At 41.9% G+C, this 10,181-nt stretch overlaps 1 long non-coding RNA gene across 1 annotated transcript; it reads left to right on the top strand.

Annotated features, from left to right (window-relative positions):
- The first annotated feature begins 6,483 nt into the window (after window positions 1-6,483).
- On the top strand, window positions 6,484-9,622 carry LOC140516468 (uncharacterized). The gene is made up of 2 exons (XR_011971373.1): window positions 6,484-7,187; window positions 9,216-9,622. It is a non-coding gene; the product is annotated as an uncharacterized lncRNA (long non-coding RNA).
- The last annotated feature ends 559 nt before the right edge of the window (window positions 9,623-10,181 follow it).

Raw genomic sequence — 10,181 nt, forward strand, 5'->3', positions numbered from 1 at the left:
CCTCAGGTGCACTTGGACAAGAACACATTTGTGGAGAATTTGTCATTTCTTTTGGTTGGCTCCAGTACAGTCATGTTATTCTTAAAGACATAAGCAGTTGAAACTTTTTCTTTTTGTGGAATTTAGCTGAGCCCTCCAAAACTTTTTCCCAGGTGATGAACTGGCTAATGATAAAAGAATTTCTGGCTCACCTTGATTTGCTCATGATTAGCACTTCCTGGCTAGGTGTAAATTCCAGAACATAGCCCCTAGTGTTTACCGATCAATTGACAAGGTTCTCCTATGTAGATATTTCCTGTTACTATCAGTTCTTTGTAAATCTGGATGTTCTCTCTGGCTGGACAAGAATTCCAATTGTATCTAGTTGGCCTTGTTCTTATATGAGATTGTTAAAAATGCTTCTTGTGCCCCTTTCCCTTGTTTTAACCCAGGAACTGTGCTCCAGGTATAGAATGAACCTGTAATAACATGTTTCTTGTGGATAGCAGAGAAAGCTATCTATCTGCAGTTCCTCTGTCTTGTCCCACACCCTACTTGTATTGCAACCCCAACCCTGTCTGGGACCTTCATGACTGGTGAAATAGCAAGTACAGTCTCATCTATTAGTATGGGGTTGTAAGAAATAGCTAACCTGAAGGCCAGCAACAGGCCTGTCTAATCATGAGATACCACATCCCTCATTCTTATCCTGCAAGTCAGGGTAAGCCCTGTTGTAGATAAGGTACTCCAAGCCCTGAATGAGTGGTCTAAGCCAGGGGGTGGGGAACCTGGGGCCTAGAGGCCACATGTGGTCTAAGCTATCAAACTTGTCAATGCTTTTTTCTCAGTTTCTGTGGCTGAGACAAGTCAGAAACGGTTTCCTTTCACTTGGGAAGGAGTCCAACATATTTTCCCATGTTTCCCAAGGGTTACTTGAACTATCCTTCATACTGACACGTTGTAGTGGTTGGGGGTAGGGGACAAGCACTGATTAACCACCTATTTTGTGCCAGACCCTATGCTAAGCACTTTACAAATATTATCTCATTGAATAGTCTCTTATTTCAGGCAGAGACCTGAAAGAGGTCTCTCTTCCTGAGGGCACTGATATATACCCCTACATTGATGACATAATGTTGACTGGGTCAAATGAGGTTTTGGTGGCAGAGGCCCTAGATCAGATGGTGGCCATCATATGAGGGACAAGGAATGGGAAATCACCCCTATGAAAATCCAGGATCCTGCACATTCAGTCAAGTATTGGGGAATAGAATGGATGGAGAAAATCTAAAGGATTCTAAGTACAGTCTAGAATAATCTACTGGCAATTGTTCCTCTGATCTAAGAAGGAAGCCTGGGGACTTTTTGGACTTGAGGTTTTGGAGAATTCCCATTCCTCACCGGGTTATCCTGATGGCCTCCATTTATGAACCCATCTGTAAGTCGACCTCTTTTGAGTGGGACCCAGAAAAGGCTACAGCCCTGGAAGATGTAAAGCTGTCTTCCAGCTCACCTCTTGAGCTCTTAGGACTGTGCAAAGCCCATGTTTTTGGAGGTCTCTGTTGATAATGACCAGGCTGAGTGGAGTCTTTGGTATGTACCAAGGAGGGGCCAAAATAAGTCACTTTTTTGGTGTCTTGAGCTACATGTTCAGTAGAGAAGTCATACACCATACCACTTTTGAAAAGCAAGTGCTTGCCTCTTACTGGGTCCCAGTTGCTGCTGAACAGATGATACTGGATCGTATAATCATACTTTGTTCAGAGTAACCAAGTGGTCTGGGGCCTGGAGAGCAGAATACTGGATAATCAGAAACTCTCCCTTTGGGGGTGAAGCCTCATGGAGGAATTTTTCTAATACTTCCCACTGCATACAGTTGAGGTGTCAATACTCATCAGAGACATCATATACTAAATGACTCATTTGGAGCTATTACAAAAAGAGGCAGAAGTTGGGGAACGGGTCTAGTGTCAATTCAGATAGTTGGGTGGTGATACCATACCGTGCTGGGCACAGGACCATACAATTTCACCACCTATGGGAAAGGTTACCATTCTTAACTCAAGTGGATCTTAACTTGTCCCCACCTGGCAAAATGGCACTTTCCCACCTTAGGAAAAGAGGGTTACCCCTATTAGCCAACAGCTGTATCACTATGCATCTGACTTTTGACTTCTACCAGACTTCTCCGCATCTGACTTGTCAGAAGCCAGGTCTGGGGACAAATCAATGCTACCCTACACAGAGCAAGTGCTCTCTTACCCAATGTTTTCTTGGAGATTTACCTGATAAAAATGAACTGTTTTTTGGACATAGTTCTGGCTGATCATCTCTAACTCTTTCTTGTTCTTTCCAGACACAATGTTGCCTTGACCTCAAGATCCTTGCCCCCTCAGAGGACTCTATACACCCCAAGAAGTAGGTCAGGTCCCCCTCAAATGGCAGGCTCACTTTCCTCTGAGATGGTTTAAAGAACTGCTTCTCAGAAAGGGGTTGGGGAAACAGAGTGGTGGTACTGTGGAGGTTTTCTTTCTTTCTACTAGCGTGGGGGAAGCGAAACTGTTGCTATATAAGTGTGGTTGGTGTTTATTTACATGGAAGAAAGGTAATTTTGAGTTCCTGGATGAGGGGGAGGGAGAGTCTCTATTTGGCCAGTGTAGGAGGACACATCCCCTTCACAGAGTATTCTAAGGGAGCAAGGATTTTGTGTGATTCCCTTGATGTGGCTCTTAGGGAGGGGGAGGTTTTGGCAGGTGGGTTAGGGAATATGATTGAGTGGCAGATCCCAGGACACGATTAATATAAGAGATTTATATTATAAGTCTCTTATATTATAATAAATCTTAGCCATTTTACTACAGATGACCCTGATGCAGGAAGAATTGTTGACCTTCCAGAAGTTTCCATGCTGTGGCCCTAATGTTCCTGGAACTGCTCCTGCTCATCACTACCTCATGTCAGGAGAAGAAATACTCAAGCACACTGAAGGCGTAATCATCTGTCATGTAGCTCTGATGTGTTTGGCGCTGTTCTGGTTCATTGTCACTACTTGGTATTAGAAGGTACATACTCTCCACCACATGGACCAGACTAAAAGACTTGAGACTTGGACTTTCTGGAGGGGGAAGGAAAAACCTAGGATTATGGGTTTTGTTCTTCCCATGTTTTTATTTTGTTTTGGTTATTTTGTTTTTCCCTTTTATCTTCTTTCCTCTCTTAGTACTGCCTGGCTAGGAGGTCTATCTAGTAAAATCCCTCTAAACATTTAAATGGTGGAAAATATGCAGGACTTGCTACCATGAGGTGGAATGTGATAAGATAAAGCTGCCCCCTGGGACCTAATTGGCCTCAGTTTCCTTGATGCAGCTTTCCTCCTCACTCTGTACCCCCAGTTAACATAGGGGAGGCCCAAGACCAATCTCCTCCTGGGAGTTGATTGGCCCTGGCTTCCCTGAAGCAGCTTCCTGGTCATCTAAGGGCATAAACTTCCCTTCCATGTGGAATCTCTTCCTGTTGTAGTTGATGGGTGTCTAGGATGGGGGTGGGGGAACCTTCTGCCTTGAGGTTACATTGAGTCCAAGTTTTATAGAACAAATCCTTTAATTAAGGAGATTTATTCTGTGAAGTTTGCATTCAGTCAAAGGGTTCCATTGGAAGATGTAGAGGGTTCCCCAACCGTGGGCTAGGGCCACATTAGTAACATACCCTAATGACCTACTGATTAGCCATATTTCCAAATGAAGTCAATAAGACAGTATCCTGAAAAGGCAAGGGAAATAGTATTCTTGTTGCCCATTTTTGCTGTGCTAGGGTAAAGTAAACCTCCTTTGTTAAATGTTCAATGAATTTCAAGCTCCTCCTTTGGTGCCAACTAGGAGTAAGAAGGTGCTGGTGTTAGAGCTAATGCTCCTCCAGAGCTACACCTAAACTTGATTGTGGAAATTTTCCCAGGAGCTATGTATGCTTTAGGATCCTAGTTTAAGAAGTCAGAGAGAAAGGAATCAGTTCTCTTTTCTTGGGCCTGAGGCACCTACAGGACTGAATCAATTCTAGTGAGTCTAGACCAGGAGCCCCAGGTGGGCTGGAGGGCACTGTCACCTGTATTAGTCTGGCTGAGATGATACATTTCTCCAGCTGAGGTCAGAGTTCAAGTCAAGGATACTAGTCAGGGATTTAGTCATATCAAGTGTTAAGTTAATTAAGGGGTATCAGAATCCACTTTCAGGAGTGAGACATAGGGCTTCAAAGTCTTTATTGTGTCTAACTAGTGGGCCTATTCTACAGAAGCTTCAGCAAAAACCAGTGGATACTGGAAGACTGAGATATTGAAATGTTAAAGAGAGCCTTGAGATACAAAACAGATATCTCCCATTCCAGGAAGCGTGGGAGGCTTTTATATTTCATTTGTGTATGAGGAGGCTGGAAAGACAATGGCTTTGTCTCCGGGACATCTGCCCATACGTAGGTCCTTAGCCACTCAACTACAAAGGCTCCTAAAGGAATGTGCAAGAAATTTATTCCAAGGCAACAGGTAGAGGAAAGAAAGGGCTTTTGAGCCAAGAATTGGTGGATGGAAAGGCCAAGTTTCTCTCAGCTCCTGAATGCAGGTGACAAATGGTTACAGAGCTAAGACTCTGAGGTGGTTAAAGAGAAGAAGCTAAGCTTGGGATAGTTGTCCTAGAAGAAAAGGCTCTTGTAAAATTTTAGCAAAAAGAACATAACGCTGTAGCAGAAAAAAACCCTGTTATCAAGCAGCCAAAGCAATGGTAGAAAGTAGAAAAACCATGTGTGTTCCCTACATGTTCCTCACTGCCATGATCCTTTTAGTTTGTTCCTACTTTTACCACCTCCTGGATTCTAGGCATGTTTATGGGAGTGGGATGTTGGGGGGATGTTTTGGAAATAGTGTTTCTGCTGTGACAGCTGAATAAATGCCTTTGCCAAACTGTTAAGAGGCAGTACCCCGGTTGGGGCTTTTGACTAGGGTTTAGGAGCATTGTTGGTTGTTGTCCTTGGTGCTTGAAGAGAACAAAAATGCTGCCCCTATGGTGGGGTCCGGATACGGTGTGTCCAATATGAGTTCCGAAGGCTTTAACACATGGAGATGTCTGTAAATTTGAGTTACTGCCATTCTGCTCCTACAGCACAATGCCTTCTTTGATTGTGGGCATGCTGTGCTGGGCTGTCGTGGATCAATGTCTCCCATGAGATTCTAAAGTTCTTCAGAGGGACCTTGACAGCATCTTTGTATCACTTCTTATAGTCACTTACTAGGTTAATCCTAGAACCTAGGAAGGAGTGACAATGAGTCTTCTTGGGATTCAGCCTATTGGTCAGAGGTCTGGGGGAGAGGTTGTTGGGACAGGTTTGAAGAGGAGTGAAAAGTTTTGAAAGAGACCCTTCAATTGACTGGGTTAGGAAAATGAATAGAGGCACAAAAGGACCGCTTTGTTGCATTGGATCAGTAGAGATTAATTAAAATAAATGCGTAGTAGACCTAATCAGCATCATTTCATGATTTCAAATTCCAATTCGATGTTTTGCAGTCTTCTAGAAGGGCTCCATAGGAGCCATAGAAGTTACCATAGGAGATCGCAATTAGAATTACAATTACAATGCTAGTCTGCTATCAGTCAAGTGGATTTGTCAAAGTCAAAGCTCTCGATGCGGAATCTCCAGGGAGAGCCCCTTTAGAGCCCATAACCTTGCTTAGGCGCAGTAGCCGCCGGAGACAGAGCAGAAGTCCCTCCGGCCAGGACTGAGAATGTTACCAACTTTAGACATTCAACCATGTAATTTTAGGGCAAACTAGGTGGTTCAATGGATAGAATGCCAAGCCCGCCTGGAGTCTGGAAGACCTGAGTTCCAAGTTGACCACACCAGCTGTGTGACCCTAGTTAAAAATCTTCACCCTGTTTGCCTCAGTTTGCTCATCTGTCAAATGAGCTGGAGAAAGAAATGAAAAATCACTCCCGTATCTTTGCCAAGAAAACCCCAAATGCGGTCATGGAAAGTTCTACACAATTGAAACGACTTAGCATCAGGTATAGGAAGGAAGTAAGGCGGAGGATATGGGACTTCGTAGGCCTGCGGGGTCTGCCGAGGGTCAATCACCCCGCCCTACTCTCATTTACATTCAACCAACAGAAGAGTGGCTTTATAGCGTATAAAATCTCGATATCTGAAATCTCCTAACTACACATCCCAGAATGCCAGTGCATTGGTAAATACGAATGGGAAGGGGCAGTAGCTGCTGATTTTGACCCTCCGGAGGCGCCGTAGTACTCGCCAGCAAGACTCCGGGAATATTCCGAAGTCGCCCTGTCCGAGTCTATCACCCCGTTTGAGTTCCGGGGCAGATCCTGGGAGCCAGAACATGGCATGTTACCAAGTACAGGAAACGGTTTTAAGACCGGCCTACGGTGCCTCGCGAGGGCCTGAATCAGCAGCCCGTCGCCACTCCCCAGTAAGATTCAAGCGTCAGGCTCTGCCTTACCCAATTGGCTTCCTGATCGTGTCGTGCAATAACGCGATGTTTGAAATCTCGGACTAGAACTCCCGGAGTGCCAGAGAGCTTCAAAGCCCCGTTACATTCCCGCCCCTGGGCTCGGACTTCCAGGAGTCTCTAGAATTTGCCTTTTCGGTGTCTCTAATCTTGCATCAGGCTAGAGGCCACCGCCTGGGCCGGAGCCGGGGCTAAGGGCCGTCATGTCCGGATGAAAGATGTAATCGAGTATAAGAAACAGCCCCGGAACGACAAATCCCAGAATGCCAATGGGCTCATAGGGCCAAACTAGATTCACTTTATAGGGTCCCCACGATTCCCAAAATCTTTAGAACTACCTCTTTCGGCGTCTGTAACCTCGCCTAAATTCCTGGGCAGAGGTGCCGAGCCAATATCCCATAGGCCATGGTAGCAGATGCTATCAAATACAAGAAATAGGGCCCATAGGCTTTGCGTTTTCGTAGACCTACGGTCTCTCGCGAGGGTCAGAATAACCATGAAACTTTGCAAAAGAGCGAATTTGAGAACTACAACTCCCAGAATGTCAGTGCACTTTCAAAGGAAGACTAGATTCTTTCTCCTGGAACCGCAATTACAGGAAATCCTAGAACTAGCCCTGTCGGCGTCTATAAGCGCTCCTCAGCTCCCGGGCACAGACTGGGAACTAAAGTCCGGCTGGCCAGGATGGGGCATATTATCGAGCGTGAGAAACAGGGCCCAAGGACCCCCGGTTTCCCCCTCGAGAGGCCTTCGAGGGTTAGAATCAGACATACATCGCCATTTCCTGTTTATATTTGCATTCAACCATGGAGCTTGACAGCTCAGGGAAGTAGTGAATCTGGAGTTTGAAAGACTTGAGTTCAAATCCACCCTCAGACACTTACTAGCTGTGTGACCTTGGACAAGTCACTTAACCTCTGTTCGCCTAGGGAGCAATCAGATGGCTCAGTGGATTGAGCTCTGGGCCTCAAGTTCAGTCTCATGTGACTCTCTATGACCCCATTTGGGGTTTTCTTGGCAGAGCTACTGGAGTGGTTTGTCATTTTCTTCTCCATCTCATTTGACAGATGAGGAAACCGAGGCAAACACAGTGAAGTGACTTGCCCAGGGTCACACAGGTATATCTGGTACCAGATTTGAACTCAGGAAGATGAGTTTTCTTAAGTCCCAGATCCAGCACTCTATCCACTGTACAATGTAGCTGCTCCTCCAATGGTTTTCTTACATGCAACTTAATTAATTTTACCTATAATTTTCAAGATTTCCAATTTGTTAATTAATTGGAGATTTTAAATTTGTTCTTTTTCTACGTTCTTTTAGTTGCATTGATTCACTCTTTTTTATTGATGTAAGCATTTAAAGATATAAATTTTCCTTTAATTACCACTTTTGCTGCATCCCATAAATTTTGGTATATTGTCTCACTATTATCATTCTCTTTAATAAGATTATTTATTGTTCCTATGATTTGTTCTTTGACCCACTTATTCTTTAAAAGCAGGTTATTTAGTTTCCAAATAATTTTTAATATGTGTTCACATGGTCCTTTTTAAACTGTAAGTTTTATTACATTATTATCTTAAAAGGACGCATTTAATATTTCTGCTTCTCTGCATTTAACTATACGGTTTTTATGCCCTAATTTATAGTCTATTTTTGTAAAGTGCCATGTATCACTGAGAAAAAGATATATTCCTTTTTATTCTCATTTGATTCTCTCCAGATGTTTATCATATATAGCTTATCTAAGATTCTTTTCATCAACTTGACTTCTTTCTTATTTATTTTTTGGTTAGATTTGTCTAGTTCTGAGAGGGAAAGTTTAAGTTCCTATTATTATGCTATCTATTCACACTGGTAATTCATTTAACTTTTGCTTTATAAATTTGGATACTAAAGCATTTCATGCATATATGTTTAGTACTGATAGTACCTCATTATCTATGGTACCTTTTAATATAATGTAGTTTCTTTGCTTATCTCTTTTAATTAAACCTATTCTAGCTTTAACTTTATCTGAGATTATGATTGCTACTCTTTATATTTTTTACATCAGCTAAAGCTTAATAAATTCTACTCAAACCTTCTATTTTTACTCTATGTATGTCTCTCATTTTTAAATGTGTTTCTTCTAAGCAACATATTGTTGGATTCTGGTTTTTGATCCATTCTGCTTTCCATTTCCATTTTATCGGTAAATTCATCTCATTCACATTCAAACTTATAATTACTAGTTGTGTATTTTGGCCCCTCCCTTCCATCCCTTCTCAAAAGTCTAGTCCACACACTTTTCTAAGAGTGCCTCTCTTAGCCTATTCCCCCCAACCCTGTCCTCCTATCTCTTTGTAACTTAAGAAGACTTTTAGACCCAACTAGATGTATAAGTTATTCTCTCTTTAACATAGTTCCAATGAGAATAAGGTTTCCATGCCACCTACCCTCTACCCCATTTTCCATTCCTTTGTAAAAGTCCTTCTAGTCAGGTCTCTTTTGTATGAGTAAATTTGCTCTATTTTACATCTCCCTACCCAATTTTATTTTTTAGGGTCATCCGATCATAATCAACTTAAACTCAAGCCCTCTATCTATGTATATACTCTTTCTACCTATCCTAATAATGATAACCTTCTTAAGAGTTACAAATATTTTCCCAAATAAAATGGCAAACAGTTTAACCTTATTAAACCCCTCATGATTAGTCTTTCATGTTTACTTTCTTATATTTCTCCAGATTCTTGTATTTGAAAGTCAAATTTTTACCTGGGAAGACTTACATGAACTGATGCAAAGTCAAATGAGCAGAACCAGAAGAACATTGTAACAGCAATACTATATGATGATCAACTGTGGATGACTTGGCTATTCTCAGCAATAAAATGATCCGAGACAATTCTGAAGTGTTTATGATGAAAAGTGCTATACATTTCTGAAGAAAGAAATAAGAGAGTCTGAATGCAGGTCACAGAATACTTTTTCTTTATTTTTCTTTTTTACTTGTGTTTTCTTTTACAACATGACTAACATGCATGACTGAACATGTATAACCTATATCAAACTGCTTGCCTTCTCAATGAAAGAGGAAGGAAGGGGGAGAGAGGATCTGGAACTTAATATTAAAAGAAAAACAAATGTTAAAAATTGTTTTTACAAGTTTTTTGGGAGTAGAAATAAAATATTAAATTTTTTAAAAGAAAAAAATACCTACTAAATGCAAAGAAAAAAGAAAGTCAGATTTTCGGTTCACTTCTGGTCTTTCCTCAAGAATGTTTCAAAGTCCTTTCACTTATTAAATATCCATTTTTTTCCCTTGCAGAATTGTACTCAGCCAAGTATATTCTTGGCTGCAAACTCAGATCTTCTGCCCTTTGGAATATCACATTCCACATCTTTTGGTATATCATATTCCATACCCTTCAGACTTTTAATCTAGAACAGAGGTGAGGAACCTGCAGACCCAAGGCCACATGTGACCCTCCAGGTCCTCAAGTGCAGCCCTTTGACTGAATCCAAACTTTACAGAACAAATCCCCTTAATAAAAGAATTTGTTCTGTAAAACTTGGACTCAATAAAAAAGACTGCACTCAAAGATCTGACTGTAACTCCACAATATTTGAATTGTCTCTTTCTAATTGTTTGTAATATTTTCTCCTTGACCTGGGAACTTTGAAACTTCCCTGTAATGTTCCTGTGAGTTTT

This window comes from Notamacropus eugenii, chromosome X, assembly GCF_028372415.1.
Source record: "Notamacropus eugenii isolate mMacEug1 chromosome X, mMacEug1.pri_v2, whole genome shotgun sequence".
In the NCBI taxonomy this organism is placed as follows: Eukaryota; Metazoa; Chordata; class Mammalia; order Diprotodontia; family Macropodidae; genus Notamacropus; species Notamacropus eugenii.